Raw genomic sequence first — 16,670 nt, forward strand, 5'->3', positions numbered from 1 at the left:
CCCAAAAGAGCTCTTTCCCTCTCAAGGCAATCCCTTACACCTCCAAGACCTCCCCTAGCCCCCGTCACCGCCCATGCCCCTCCCCCTGCCAAGAAGAGGTCCACTCCACCCCAGAAGGCTCCCCCCGCCCCAAACCAAAGCCAAAACCCACCCCTCCCAAGCCCAAACCCCTCCTCCCCAGCGACCCCCAATACTCCCTGAGGTACCTTCCTGCCCCCTTGATGCCCCTACCTGTGGAGGTTACATGGCAGTCAGGAGTCAAGTTGGGGCACCATTTTGTGCCTTTGATGCAATTATTGGGGCTTATAGACTGGCCAATGGCCTTGGACTTTCATATATTTTGCACATTCATTCCCCAGTTGTTGTTCTTTTGGGTACATCTTTGTCCTGTGTTTCCTTTCCTGGGTTTGAGTTGTTCTTGGCTGACAGTGGTTTGTGCCAGTATTTTGTTGTGTGTGCTGCTTCCTGCTTCATGTATTTTTTCGCAGTATGTGAGGTTGTGTGCAGTGCTGTTTTCCACAGGGGTAGGATGTGTGTTGTGTAATAGGTATGTGTCTGTAGCTGAAATGTTGGTGTCATGTTATTGTGTTGTGTTTGTAGTGATATGTGTTTGTTGTAGTGAAGTGTGATGTGGTCCTGTATAGTGTATGCCTTGTCACTTGATGTGGCTATCATGTACATGTGGTGGGTGGTGTGGATATTTGTTAGTGCAGATATGGAGTGTGTTGAGTTCTGCAAGTGTGCTTTCCTTTTGTGTGCATGTGACTATTTAGGTGTGTGTCCCTCAGACCTGGCTAGTGTCCTGTATGGTGTTTAGAAGAATGTACACTTTGTAGCCTTGCCGTTCACCCACATGTGTGACTGTGCATTTAGATTTGTTGTTGGTATTGCTTGTCCATGAAATCTGAATGAGGCCTGTTCGTGTGGGCATGTTTTATGGGCCTTGCTCAACATGAGATGTGTCCCAGTGCAGCCTCCTTCCATGTGTGGTTTTGCTGCTCCCATCGCTGCTGTGCCGGTCTTATTTTGATGTATCGCTTTGTGTGTTTTAACTGTTTGTGTCTGCAAGTATTGTGCACAGCATAATAGGTTTGATGTGATGTGTGTGTGTGTGTGGTGTGTTTGTTGATTGCTGGGTTGTATGATGGTGTTGTTGTGTGTGTTGCATTACACGTGGATGTACATGTGTGTTGTATGTGTATCCAGTACCAGGCCAGTGTTTGGTGTGAGTGTGTGACATGTATTTGTATTTGTGCAGTTGCTGTGTTGTTGTTACAAGTTTTTATGTTGTGTGGGAATCTGTGCCCGTTGGCCTGTGCTGTGTTGCCATCCGTAAATGTGTGGTATTGAAGTGTGGTGTGTGTGCTGGCTGAAGTGTGTATGTGTGGGTGTCCTAGAGGCAGCATGTGAATGTGTGTGTCACTATGCTGTTACATGTGAGTGCAGCCCTTACCACCACCCTCCCTATGGTATGTTATGTAACTGTACAAATGTATATATTTTACATATGTAACAGGTGAGTGTGTGTACTTACAGTTGTTGTCGTCCTCGTCGGCAATGAGTACGTTGCGTGTCGGTGAGCAGGAGCAGAGGGATGACATCTGGTTCTGTTTCCATGGCGGGTACAGACGTGTATGGCTTCCTGGAGGTATTTGTGTCTCCTTTTATCCTGTTTGTTTCCACCTGGAGCTCCCTGGTGTTTGGACTGCAGCGGTTGCATTGGTGGTGTGCAATCTCCTAATAAGTCAGATGGAAACATGCGGTTTGGCCGCCGCAGTCTGTACTGCCTGGCAGTGCCAGCAGACCTCTAGTAGTCTTCTGTATGCACCACCGCTAAACTCATAATTTGGAGGTCTGCTCCACCAGCCTATTGGCGGTTGTACCGCCACTGCCAACATGGCGGTCACGGGACCGCAAACTCATAATGAGGCACCAAAACTAAAACTGCAACCTAACACTTAGCCACTAAACCACAACAACCACTAACCCAAGTATTCTCACACAAAATACATCACCTAAATACAAAATCACCAAAACAAAATGTAAAATTACTCTTACGTGATTCAACAGGGAACTGTATGACCCAAATTAAGGATGACAGACTAAAAAAAAGGTAGTGCTAAAACAAAAATAGTCTCAGATGAACATTAAAAAGACTACCTATCCTTAGAAAACAATGGAAAAATATTTTATACCCTTTTATAGTAATTTTCCTATTTTGGAAAAAAAATGCATGAAAATGCTTAAAAAGTTTATTAACATTTGAAAAACTTACCAAAGTAAATTAATGCAAATAGATTAAAAACTATGAACATAGTTATATTCATTAATTTTCTATACTCAGTATTATATAACATATGAACATGTGTTTCTAAAATTGTTATATGAAAATGTTTTTTATTAAAAATGCATCTATTTTTTTAAAGAAAATATTGTAAAAATAGAAAAATAAAACAATCTCAAAAATATGTAAAAAATAAATGTGAAATGTGTTGTTTTGTTTTTGTTGGTTACATTATTGGGGTTAGAGTTACTATTTCCACTTCAATCTAAACTACATTGGGGAAAGTGTTGGAAATTGAAGGGGTAAGATTAACTCTTCACTCTCCAATCTAAGCTACACTGAAGGAAGTGTCAGACTTTAATGGTGGTACACTTATTAATACCACTCAAATAAAACCACATTTTTAAACCAGTGTACATTTAATTGAAAATGCACCAAAATAAATATGTATTCTTTTAACATTTTAAATAACAAATGTATGACAATAAAAAATGTAAAAAACTGATGCATTATACAATTTATTTTAAATTATCCAATATTATGTTAAGTGGATATTATGTGTGTTTGCAAGGACTAGTACCAGCTGTGAGGGTAGCCTGGCTCTGAGCAGGTAGGTCATGTTAACTGAAAAGTAAGGTCCTCAGCGTCTTGCAGAATTCAAGAAGAGAGGACGAGACTCAGATATTGAGTGGCAGGTCATTCCATGCTCTAAGAGTGATGTGAGAGAATGCTCATCCTCTTGATCTGGTTCTGCTTTTGCATGGGATGTGTGTAAGTAGGAGTCCTGCAGAGTGAGGGTGGATAGAGGAAGAAAATGCAAATGTTCAGGTTGGTAGTTCCTAATTTGTGTAGTGCTTTAAATGTGTGAGTGAGGAGTTTGAAATGAGTGTGCTTGTGAATTTGGAGCCAGTGGAGCTCCCTGAGGTGTGTGATGTGAGTTCTGGGCGAGAGGTTAAGAATGAGTCTGACTGCCAAGTTCTGGATGGTTTCCAATCGTTTGGTCAGCTGCCTGGTGATCAGGGTCATAGAGGGTGTTCCTGTAGTCCAACAGGCTTGTGAATAGGGCATAGGTCATAGTTTTTCTAGTGTTGCTTGGTAGCCAACCGGAGATTTTTCTCAGCATTTTCAGGGTGTGGAAGCAGGATGCAGTGTTGGTGTTGACTTGCGTGGTCATATTTAGTTTGCTGTTGATGATATCTCTGAGGTTCCTGGTGTAAGTGTTGTATGTGGGTTTCAATCAAAGTTCGTCCAGCCACCTGTTGGAGTCCCATGGTGAGAAGTTCTTGCCAAAGAGCACTACTTCTGTCCTGTCAGTGTTGAGCCTGAGACAGCTGAGTTTCATTCAATTAGCAATTTTGGTCATGCAGGCTAAGAAGTTGTTTCTTGTGTTGTGAGTCTGTTGAGAGCGACAGTATGATTAGCATGTTGTTGATGTAGGAGAGAAAGTTACTCTTAGGCATGCGGATGACATCTTCCAGAGGAATAATGTCTACATTGAAGGGGGTACACCTGATCGATGAAGCACTCTGCAGGCGAGTGTGCGGGCTTCCGAAAAGTATGGTGCCAGGCTGACACCTTATGTTCCATCACTTAAGAATGAGCAGATCCAACTGAGAGTGGATCCTTGGATGTCAATTGCGTGCACCTCCTGATGAGGATGGAGTGTGAGACCATGTCAAATGCTGCAGAGAGCTCCAGGAGAATGATGGCTGTCTTAACTCCTCTGTCAAGGATCATGTGGATCTTGTCTGTGGCAGTGATGAGTGCTGTTTTTATACTGTTGTTGGGCTTGAATCCAGATTGCATGGCGTAAGGAGCTTGTGGTTACTGAGGAGGTCTATAAAGTGTTTGTTGATTAGTTTCTCTATGACCTTGGCTGGGTATGGTAGCAGGAAGATGTGTCTGCAATTGGAGAGAGTGGCTGGATCAGAAGATGGTTTCAGTTTCTTGAGCAGGGGCATGATGCTAGTGTGTATCCAGGTGTTTAGGAATGCGGCTGAGTACATAGAGGCATTGAGGATGGGCACTAATGCTTTGCTGATCAGCAGGAATCCTTTGGTGAAGGCATGGTTGGGCAAAGAGTCAGATGGCACCTCTGAGTGGATGAGCTTCATGTTAGAGGTGGTTGTGACGGTGATGACGGTGGGTCACGAGATCAGGTTTTGTTTTTTGGTTGTGTTGGGAAGTAGAGAATTGACAGAGTACAATTGAGGGTCAAAGTTTCCATATCTGGAGAGAATTTTGCCACAGGCAAATGCTCAGAGCTTGTTGCAAAATTCTTGTGCGAGGGTGATATTGCTAGAGGACCAGTGAAGTCTTTCATTAAGGTGAAGATGTCCTTGCTGCTGTCTGTGCCGCTGTAAATGTGATCTATAAAAGTGTGCTTGGTGTTCCATATATGCTGGTGGAAGCAACTTAGGATGGATTTCAAGATTTCTTTATTTGTGATGTCTTTGCTTGTTCTCTAATCGTGCTCCAATTCCGTGCAGTGACAATTCATCAGCCTGAGTTTCTCTGTGTAACAGCTAGCCTTTGGTCAGTCTCTTGCCATTTAGTTTGCTTATAAGTAGCAAAGGAGTGTGTGCATTCTTTGATCCAGCTGTTGAGGTCTTTGATGGTTTTTGGCAAGTTGCTAGCATGCACGGGCCAGTGTGCTGAGAGAGCAAAGGCACAGTCTACTTCTTTTATGATTAACCAGCTGCAGCAGGCAGGTGTGGTGGTGGGCTTATGCTGATGGCCTTGCCTGGTAATCTTGTAGCTGGCCGTAATGGCTGTAGCAATGTCCAGTGCAGAGGCTGGATTGAAGCACATTTCAGTAAGTCAAAGCATGTCTGGAGTGTGGCTGTGCCATAGGTCCAATATCTCTGTGGAGTGTTTGGTGAATGAGCGAGGGTTGAGGTGTATGCATGTGAGTGTGGCGTGTTGCGAGGATGGTGGATGGTCTGTGTGAGCATAAGTGGGTAACTGTTTTGTGTTTCTAAACATACTTTTTACATAATTGAATAGTTAAAACATTATTTAAATATTTTAAATTAGTTTGACAATCTTATAAATGATATAGCTTTGAAATATTAAACTTTAAAAAATTAGCTAAAACTATTTTGTTACAAAAAGCATCAGGTAGGTGATATTTCCCTATCAAAATATTTGTTTTCAATTATAAAAAGATATAAAGGTCTTTATTATAAAATCATTCTTTATAAAAAAAAATCAAAATAAAACAATACAAATATTATAAAAAGATGTTATATACAAAAGTTAATAATATGCCAGGAAATATTTCTAATATATTTCTTACACATCATAAAAAATGCAAATTGTAACTGCCATGTTACTTGAAGCCTGTCCTGTACTTTCAGAGGACTGTCCTGCTGATTGAGGCCTGCCTTGCTGCTTGATTCCAGGACTACCAGAGTGACTCCAAGGTCTAGTTGGCTGACCTCCTGTTTGAGCTACGGTGAGTCCTGCCCTCCAAGTGGTGCCCAATGAGTGCTGGACCATTTGCAATTGTGCCAAGGGTACCCAAACAACCAAACATCAAAACTTGTGACTTGGAAAATTTCCACTTAGAAGTGGTCTCATAACTAAGAGGAGACTAGGACCTACTAGCTCGATAATCCACCTGATGTGCATCGCTGGACGGCCTGACTTCACGGTAGCACCGGCTAAATTCTTCTCTGCAGCAGCATGTCCTGTTCAGCAGGTCCTTTTGCCTCCTGAAGCCTTCATCAGCTACAGCCTATAACCTCCTCCTGCTGGGGATTTTCGACTTCCAAAAAGAGATCAAGGGCCTGATTACGATCTTGGCAGATTTGACTCTGCGTCACAAATGTGACATATATTCCGCCCGCTATATTACAAGTTCTATAAAATATAATGGAACTTGTAATTTGGCGGACGGGATATCCGTCATGTTTGGACGGAGTATCCCATCTGCCAAGATCGTAATCTGAATGTGTAAATCTTCACTGCAACTTCATCCAATGGCTCCTCAAGGATGACACCTCTTCCTCATACACCTTCACAGATGTTTTTCTTCAAAAATTCTGCTAAGTCCAAAGGTAAGATAGGACGGGACTCTGGTTCCACTGATTGGATTATATTTTTTGGTGTCAAATTACTTATTACATTTTTCTCTATTTTTCTAAATTGGTGAGAAATTTTTCTTTTATTGTCTTTTTACTTCAATACTGTTTGTGTGCTGCATAAATACTTTACACTTTTCCTATAAGTTAAACTTGACTACTTTTGTGCCAAGCTACCAGAGGGTTAAGCACTTGCAATATGGTGAGAATTTTATGATCTACATTTACAAGTGAAATTGCTGTAGAATTTTTACATTGGGTGGGGTCCTTCCCTTCTTTATGAATAAGGCATTGTTTTTGGAACATAGCCATTGTCTTACCAGAATTAGAGAAAAATGTAAATAGTTGTAATAATTTAGGTGATAACATCTCAAAGAAATAGAGAAATATTTCAACCGTAAAACCATCAGGCCCAGGTGTTTTACCCTTTTTAAGCAAAGAAAGTGCAGTAAGTATTTTCTGTAAAGAAACATTATAATCTAGAGAAGACAAGTCAAGATCATTACGATTTGGACTGTTGTAAGTAGGAATCAATTTGATTTTTTTAAAAATATTTTCTGGCGCATAAAGATTGGTGGTACAATGAATTTAAATTCTCCTCATCTTTCAGCAATGAAATAGCTTTAGAAATATGCATGTAATCAAAATGGGTTAAGTTCTCCCTACTTTATTGAATCCACCATAATAGCCAGCTCTGTTTTGAAGTAATATAGAAGTAGTATTTTTTGTACAAAGTTCAGTATTATGGTAAAGTTCAGTATTATGTGAGTTGGCCTTAATCAGATTATTTAAAGTATCTTCAGATTTAGAAGAATAAAATTGATTGTTCAAAGTTTTATTAGAAGAAAGTAACCCTTTATGTTCTTTCTCTTGCATATGCTTTTACCTTGAAACATATTAAAAATATAAAACCATGGTCAGTTGCATTAAAAGTACACCGTAGAAGCTGAGACAAAGTAACAGAATCATTATGAATCTCAAAAAATGAACACATCAAGGATACACAGGAATAATATAAGTGTGCATCTTTCAATAAAGAAATATTAAAACTCAATCTGTTTGATCTAGTAGGAGTAGGAGCCAAGTCCAAATCAGTAAGCAAACTGAGACAGATACTCATACCAAAAATGCCCTGGGCCAATTGTTTACTGAGGGTAGCAGTCTAATCTTGAGAGAGTAAAATGTGTATTCTCTTGAAGTGGGATTGCAAAGTCTTCAGGAGTCAGTCAGGGCCCTTTGGAAAATAGTGGAATGGAATTGTTTATACATTTTGTGTAGAAGATATTTAACAGAAGAATGACAAACAAGAAAATAATCCATAATAAGATTGCAGTTACCACCTAAAATAAAATAATTATCATTATATTCAAGACATTTCTTTAGAACACCAATCCAAAAACTATGATCTATTTTTATAGGACCACAAATATTAAATACTGTTATCAGAATACCATTCATAAGAAGCCTAACAATGATCTATCTGCCTTCATAACCGATGTCTTGAGAAATTGTTCTTGCATAGAATAATAATGGCATTTTCTTGGTAGATGTTGTAGACGCAAAAGTCAGCCAATGGTGGCCCGAACCACGGTGGTCTGCGGTCAGCAAAGCAATACACAACTGCACGTTGGATGAATGTGAAAACAACCCAGCTGACACACATTGCCACACTGGAGACACCTGCAAAGTACACTATAAAACAAACCCCTTAACAGATCACAATCCTTTGCATTTAAACTGCAAGACAATGAAGCCCAAGCACCTTATTTTGTAGAGTACATAGAGCACCCCTTTTTTCACTATCCCATTGAACACCCTGCACTCAGTTTTGTCCATTAACAACCTATTGCACTTCCCCTGTTTAATAAGTCACTGTCACCCATGGTTTTTTGTTCCGTGTCACATTTCAAAAATCCCTGTTTTTCTGAAGATGTGTTACGAGTCATGGTGAATGAAATTATAAGAGTAGAGCCACAATTGTTTGGAGCACAAGTCCAGCATACTCCTCTCAGTGGGAAAATGGAAATGTGGGACAGGATAGTTGACAGAGTGATTGTTGTTGGCACCACCCTGTGCATAAGGGAGGACATCAGAAATAGGTGGTAGGACCTCAAGGGCAAGGTCCATTCCCTGGTCTCAAGGTTCCAACTGCAGGGCAAGAAGACTGGTGGTTGCCCTCTCAGTGCCCCATTACATCTCTTTCCCTGGAAAGAGAAGGTCTTGGCATCCTGCATCCTGACTATTGACAGGAATACCTGGGGGAGTGAAGTCTGGTAAGACACAACACAAAAAAGATACCAAAATACAATGTCATGCATGCTCATAGCTCACCTTTTGCTTCATTTACTGTTACTCCACTCACTAGTCCAGTGATCGCCTGTCCAAAGACCTGTATTGGGAAACTCACAATTGGAGTGTACTCACCTGGGGAGATGACATTCGTATAGTGTGTGTAGTACAGGGACTGATATGACTCCAACTCCCATCAGGCACTGTTTCTATAACCCTAAACACCAGACAAGTGTCCAAAGACCCCTGTTTGTTATCTATCAATATAAAGGTACACACCTGGGGAGATAACTTTTGTCAAGTGGGTGTAATGCAGGTACTGACATGACTACAGCTCCCAGCAGGCACTATTACTGTAACCATAAACACTAGCACTGCGGTCACATCCTACAACTCATCTGTTTCACCATCATCATTTATAGTGTACTTATCTGGGGGGGATAATATTTGTATAGTGTGTGTAGTAGAGAGAGTGACATGACTGCAACTCCAAGGAGACACTGTTTATATAACCCCAAACACCAACACAGTGTTCCCTTGTCCAAAGACCCCTGTGTGTCAACTCCCAAATGAAGTTTATTCACCTTGCGGGATAACATTGGTCAAGTGTGTGAGGTAGCAGGAACAACATGGAGGCACTGTTTCTCTGACTCCAAACACCAGTACAGTGTTCATCTTTCAAAAAGATCCCTGTTTGGCAGCTCTCAATGTAGGTTTACTCAGCTGGGAAGATACCATTTGTATAGTGTGTGTAGTAGGGGGAGTGGCATGACTGCTAAGGCCAGGAAGCTCAGTTATGGTTACTTCACTCACCAGCCCAGTGTCCTCTTCTCCAAAGACTCCTGTTTGGTAACTCACACATGAAGTGTACCCACCTGAGGGGGGGGGGGGTAATATTTGTGTAGTGTGTGTAGTACAGGGACTGACATGACTGCAACTCCCTGGATGCTCTGTTACTATGACTCCAACACCAGTCCAGTGTTCCCTTCGCCAAATACCCTTGTTTGGAAATTCACAAATGATGTGTATTCACCTGGAGGATGACACTTATCAAGTGTACGAAGTAGAGGGGGTGACATGACTGCTAAGGACAGGAGGCTATGTTTCGGCAACTCCAAACACAAACCCAGTGTTCTCATGCCTGAATACCCAAGTCTGTTAATTCTCAATTTAAGTTTACTCACCAGGGAGGATACCATTTGCATAGTCGTGGAAAGTAGAGTGAGAGACCGGAATGCCCTGTTTGTCTGACTTCAACCCCAAAACCAGTGTTCACTTGTCCAAATCCATCTATTTGTGAACTCTCAAATAAAGTTGACTCACCTGGGAAGATAACATTTATCCAGTGTGAGTAGCATGGAAAGTGACATGACTGTAACTCCCAGGAGGCACTGTTTCTTCAACTCCAAACACTAGACCAGTGGTAACTTGTCCAAATACCCTTGCTTGTTAACTCTCAATTGAAGTTTACTCACCTGGGATGGAGCAAGATACAGATCATGCTCAACTCTGAAAAGTGTCTGGTTGCTTAGCTCCATCTTGACCTGCTAACCCAAGGTGAAAATATGGAGGACAGGAAGGACAGCTTGCTCAGTATGCAAAACAATGATCCGTAAAGCCTAAAGATGCATTCCCAAAATGGTATTGACAGCAGACACATTCACACTGCACTGTCTACATGATGACTCCAGTCACATACACAACAAACTCCTGGGTCTGCCTGCATCACAATCAACTGGGCCTCAAAATGGTCAAAGACATATCTGGCATAGCCACTGTTTTGCCTGCACTGGTAGCAAGATGGTATTCTCAGGCCATCCTCCCAAAGGCTAATGATCTGCACATTCCAGCAGCTGCTTCGGTCAAAAATATCTGGCATGCTCCACAAATGTCATGTCAATACAACCAATATTATGGGTATTTGCCACACTATGATTAGCTATAACTTAACTTTGTACAAGGTCTCTGCTTAATGTAACACTAAACTGCTGGAGGTAGATGTCACAATACAACCAGTAACATTGTATCTTTCACATCAACAGGTCGAGCTGCCACTGGGCACACAGAGGCCACAGAAGAGACTGCCACTTCCCCTTGGATGAAGCCCTCAGTGAAGACGACACTCCTGGATGTCTGTACTTGGAGGCTGGTTCTGGCCCATCTGGGCAACTTGGTCAGACACCAACAGTGAGTCTCACTGTGGCCACATCAACACCTCCCAGCCTAGTCGCCTCAACATCACAGGCCGCCATTCGCCCCCCCAACCTGTGTACCAAGCATAGTGTCTACCATCTTGTGCCAGTCCTGGATCCTGAGCTGCAGAGCAACACTTCAGACAACGAGGTTCCAGGACCCAGTGGGAGAGGGCACCCTGTGGCAGGGGCACAGAGCTGTGGGGGTAGGGTGTGGTGAGGGATGCAGTGGGCCAGCGAGGTGAGGCTACTGGGGCTGCTCCTGGCCAGGACACCATCAGGAGTCCCAAGGCGTGATGTGCGAGGTCTTGGTCGAATGCCAGGAAATCAAGGAGCTACACAGGGACAAACATAGAGACATGCGAGAACAGATGGAGGCCCACAATACCAACATGGGCTTCCTAACAGGGGTGATGAGGAATATGCACACAGTCCTGAGCAGGGCTTTTCAAAACAAAATCGTCCCCTTCCTTTGGCTTACCAGTACCAGGCACATCAACGTCGTTGACAGCCACGGGAAGGGAGGCCCTGCCAGAGGAAAAACCTGCCCCAAACACCCCTGCCTCTGTAGCAGCAGATCCCTCCCCCTGCAAGCGGGGACTTACAGCAAAGAATCCAGGAGATGTGGATGGCAAGACACCCACCACTACAGTAAGTGGCCTCTTCCTAAAGGACCTCCTTTGTGTGCCACAAATTCACTCTGTTGATTGATCCTCAGCCACCTACAATTTCCAATGGGAGGAGTACTCTGGACTTAGGACTCCCAATGGTGTGGCATCTACTCAAATGATTTCATTTACCCTGACTGACACCTTCACTTTACTTTTTTTGTTTCTTTCTGTCCAAATTGAATTTTCGGCATGAGCATTGTAATAAATTCACCCATCACAAACTCATTTTGAAACAAGAATGTGTGACTGACGCACAGTCAAAGTACATATTCCAAGGTATAGCTCCCCCTAGACCACAGAAGGAAGGGATTTGTCAGACATTGTCCTATAGAATAGGCAAACATTAAAGTGGATGATGTCACCAGCTTGAGCCTTATCACATACCACACCAACGCAATCTAACATCACATAATCCAAGATAAAGGAATATGGCAGTACAACAGTCCCTGATCACATGACAATTATAATCCAATAACCAGGCATCTAGTGGTATGACACAAACATATGTCAGTGGTATGGCACAGGCACTACAAGAATAGTGTTTAGCCAATGTGAAGGGAAAATGATTTGGTCGCAATCTTTGACTACAAATTTCATGCCCACATGATGATACACATGATGCAATAGTCCCACTACAGCACACAGAACAATTCTAATGCTCACTTCTGACCTTCCACCCAAACATTGGCAAGCTGTTTTGGCACAGGTCTCATACACCCCAAATCTGTGACCTACATTACCTGGAACAATCCTTGTCCACTTTGTATGTCAGAACAGCATCAGATGCTTGCCAATTTCACACCTCTGAAATGGCTACATGAGGATGTCCTGGTAATGGTACCTGTACAAAGCCAAAACAAGGAGGTTAGCCTTGAAAACATACCTATTACACAAATCCCATAGCAAGCATCTGAAAATGAAATTACATTGCAAGGAAACTGACACAAACAAAGCAACATCATCAAGGTAGGGATACGTCAAAAGCTAACTCATCAAGCAGCCTTTGACTGAATATTGCAGAGAATCAGCTCCCTAGTTGTTTCTAAAACACTCAACTCCACACAAACTCTCACACCTACAGTTCATTGTACAGTCACAGTCATTACTTCACATTACATATTTACACTCATGAAAAAAAGCTTTTGATGAGATCTTCCCGCAAATCAGCTGCTTCCTCTTCACCAATGTCATCCTCACTTGGCATTTCAGGAGTCTCACCCGGTAGTACTGCAGGCTCCCTCTCCTCTGCGATGTACAGTATATTCCTCCACAGGGCGATGTTGTGGAGCATGCAGCATGCCACAGTGATCTGATACACTTTTCCAGGTAAGTAGAGGAGGGCTCCACCAGTCCTGCTCAAACACCTAAATCTGGCCTTCAGGAGCCCAAAAGCCTGCCCCACTATCCGCTGTGTTCTTCTATGGGCCTTTGTTGAAGCGGACTTCCCCTAGTGTAGTTGGATTCTTTAGTGTCATCAACAACCAAGGACTGTTCGGATATGCGGAGTCTCCTGTTAAGGAATGTGACATATGTGCAACAATGAGTCACTCAGTTCATGATTGTAGCACCGGACATTGCACACACACGATCAGGACAGATGTGACTTACCAACCAGCCACTCCCTTTCTGGGTACAGTTGTGACATCAGCTGGGGTATGGTGCTATTCTGCATTATAAAAGAATCATGGGCTCAACCCGGATAACAGGCAGATCTGTAGAGATCCGCCAAACAGACAACTTGCACTTTGATGGAATGGAAATTCTTTCTGTTATGATAAACTTGTACATTGGCCTGCAGTGGCACCATGCCAACCTGTGTGCCATCAATGGCCCCCACCACATGTGGGAGGCGTGCAAAACCATAAAAGTCAGTCTTCCCATTGGCTAAATCCTCACGTCAGGGAAACCAGATATAGCTGTCAAGGTGTTTCACCATTGCTGAGAGGACATCCTTCAACACCAGGCTGAACACAGGTTGGGACAAACCAGCAGATAGGGCCACTGTTTGTTGGAAGGACCCTGTGGCCAGGAAGTGCAATACTGACATGACTTGCACAATGGCTGGTATGCTGGTTGGAAAACCAATAGCTGGCATCAGATCTGGCTCAACCTGACGGCATAAATCCACTATTGTTTGCCTATCCAGGTGGAAGTACATGATAGTGTGCCTTTGCTTCATGGACTAAAGGTCTGCAGTGGACGGTAGACAAGAGGTTGTCCCTCTCCCAGGGTACCAATGTATGACAAGACATGATTTCTAACATTAGTCAGTATGTCCACAGCAACATAGATGATGCATTTCAAAGATATCATGTGACAAACCATTTCTGACTGTATAGACATGACATGCAGTAGACATCACAGCTGCCGACTACACAAGGGTCACATGTGACTCACATGGTTTTCAACACAAGCGTTTACCACATGGATTTGGATGAAACTCAAAGATGTACAACACAATTGCCCCTTGAAATGTGACGGTATATCCCGACCGCCAAAATGACCGTCGGCAGTGGTGTACTGTGCCCCGCTGTTAAATGCCATCTGTGTCCTGCAACATACTACAATGGTGGTTGAGTACAAGGACCTACATGACAAGACATGATAAGGATGTTTGTGAGATAAATGAACATGCTTTGTAGATGTAACATAGTTTATATAGCCCAATACAGCTTTTTTAGCTGCCAAAGTGGCGGATGCCTGACCTACTACACTGGACATTAGCAACTGCCCGCAACTGCTGGCAAAAGTCGTCAAGGCGGTAGGCGGTTGGACCCGTGGTGGACACAGCCAAAGGCTAATGTTGTTGCTAGTGGCTGTCCCAGCCCAGTGGCTGTGGCTGCCAGTGGTGATGACTGAGTATGCGACGGACGTGACCACCATGTTCTGCAGATTCACTCACTTGACCGCTGACACTGCTGCCAGCAACATCTCCACTACCTCAGCTGCTGTGTGCCGCCTCTGGGAGCAATTATGCCATATCCGGCAGGTGATAGGGCCCCACCCTTCTCTCCAGAGGAGCTGGAGAGGCTTGTTACTGAGGTACTACCACTGTATGGACAGTTCTATGGCTCCCCAGAAGAGCAGGTAAGTACTTCATTGGCACATTTTTCTCTTTACTTAACCATCCTTTTCCTCCTCACACGCTACAATGTGCCCCTACATGCCAGTTAGACTTTTTGTGCGCCTGTTGTTGCAGTCTGTGTGGCATCAATAGGATGTAGAATATGCAGATATTGTTGGCCAGTGCCATATGTTAAGCTCAGTCACACTGTGTTTTGTGAGGTTTTTGGGTTCCTAGATCATCCTTGTGTTTGATGCACAAAACTAGGTAAGGAGAAATTACTGCCATCCAATGACACCTCTTTCCTCAAGATTGTTGTAAGTGTTGGACAACATGTATGTGCATGACAGCATGAGTTGTGTATGCATTTTGTATGAGTCATTTGAGAATCATTTGAGCAATGTGTATGGTGCCACATATCTTTCAAATCACATCTGACCTTGCTGAACTGGTTTGTGGAAGGCATATCATGACTCACGGTGCCATACAGGTTGCCACACACACCACATGCCAAATTGCTGATGACCACATGATGTACTGTCATGCATAGAAGTGGTGGGAATGGAGTGTCATGTAGGTTTTGTATGCTCAGCCTGCAGAGACCAGGACCAGTCAAAGGTATCTCCCAGTATGTGACCTAGTTCAGGGTGTAACAGTGTCACAATGGCTATGCAACTATAGCACTGTGTTTACTCCTTGTACCCCAGCAGATCCTGTCATGTGGCCAATATGATGCTCTAGTGGCAAAACCTGCCCTGAAGGCCTCATCTCTTCCACTAGATTAGAAATAGGTACAGAGGTAAATCATACATCTAGTCCATATGTACATTTTGCATCATTGTCAATGTGTGTCTAAGCCTCATGACAGGTCTCTTACTCCCACAGCTCTGTTATCACCTTCACACATGTCATATTTGTACTGTACAGGCTTATTGTGTAAATGACAGTCCCACAGTTCAGGGAGTGCGATTATTATTGGGAGGCCATGATATGTGACTCAGTAGCATGGCCACATGGCATCCGACATACAAAGGCATGCATTGTACAGTTTCTGCTATCTCTGTAGGATAGACACATATGTCCACAGGACTGTTATGTGGTACGGGTATATACACAACAGAACCCACCCCCTGAAGTGGCATGAATCCCCATTTGTTATTCTATATGTCCACACATGGACAAGGAAGACACTTTCTGTACCCACCATGCCAGCCCCTTGAGTTTTACTCAAGTGTAATGGTGAAGTTTGTACTATGGCATTTGCCTGTAGGGACTGTATGCATTGAGTCAATCTCACAGAGTGTGAGTGTGCTGGTACAGTGAGGCCTAAAGAATTTACCCTTCAGAAGCCACATAGGTGTGTCGTGTTGAGTACAGGGCATATTCCTGCCTGTCGCATTGCCAAGTGAATGTGTTAGGTTCTGATAGCCCCTAGACGATTAGGGATGAGCCAGGTGTAACAAAGTAGATGAGTGATTATTTGTGTAGAAATGTCATGTGTTGCATACTGATGTGCCTTGCCTATTTGCCCAGGGACCTAGGACACAAATGTGCATAATCTACAAACTATTTGCTCTCCAGAGAAAACATATTACTGTGTACAGTGATCGATCAAGTACTGTTTGTTGTTGTAGTGGGTGTGAATTATATGCAACAGACCACTACTCCTCAATGTTACAGGGCAAAAGAAAGCTGGTTATGGATCACTGTCCTCAGCCATTTGTCTGGTGAAATGAGTACATTGGCCTGTGCCACTAAGAGGCTGCTTGTCTTTAGCGTATGACGATTGCTGGTGCTTCACTGCTGTCTGTGATGCAAAGATGGCCATCATACATGTGACAGTGTATACATTTGTGTGGGGGGGGGTGCAGCTATAGATCAATACTTTCCCTGGGTAAATGGGGAATGTCCATTGACATTATTTATGTGCCATCACAGTTGCCCACATTCCTTGTGCCTACATGTCAGCATGTGTCCTTTTTTTTTTTAGAAAAACATTTGGAAGCTGCTGTTTCATGCATAGTCTACCTGTGTCAAGGGGATAATTTATTTATTCCCTCACATATATGTGCATGCCAACTTGTG

The sequence above is a fragment of the Pleurodeles waltl genome, chromosome 10 (assembly GCF_031143425.1).
Source record: "Pleurodeles waltl isolate 20211129_DDA chromosome 10, aPleWal1.hap1.20221129, whole genome shotgun sequence".
NCBI lineage: Eukaryota > Metazoa > Chordata > Amphibia > Caudata > Salamandridae > Pleurodeles > Pleurodeles waltl.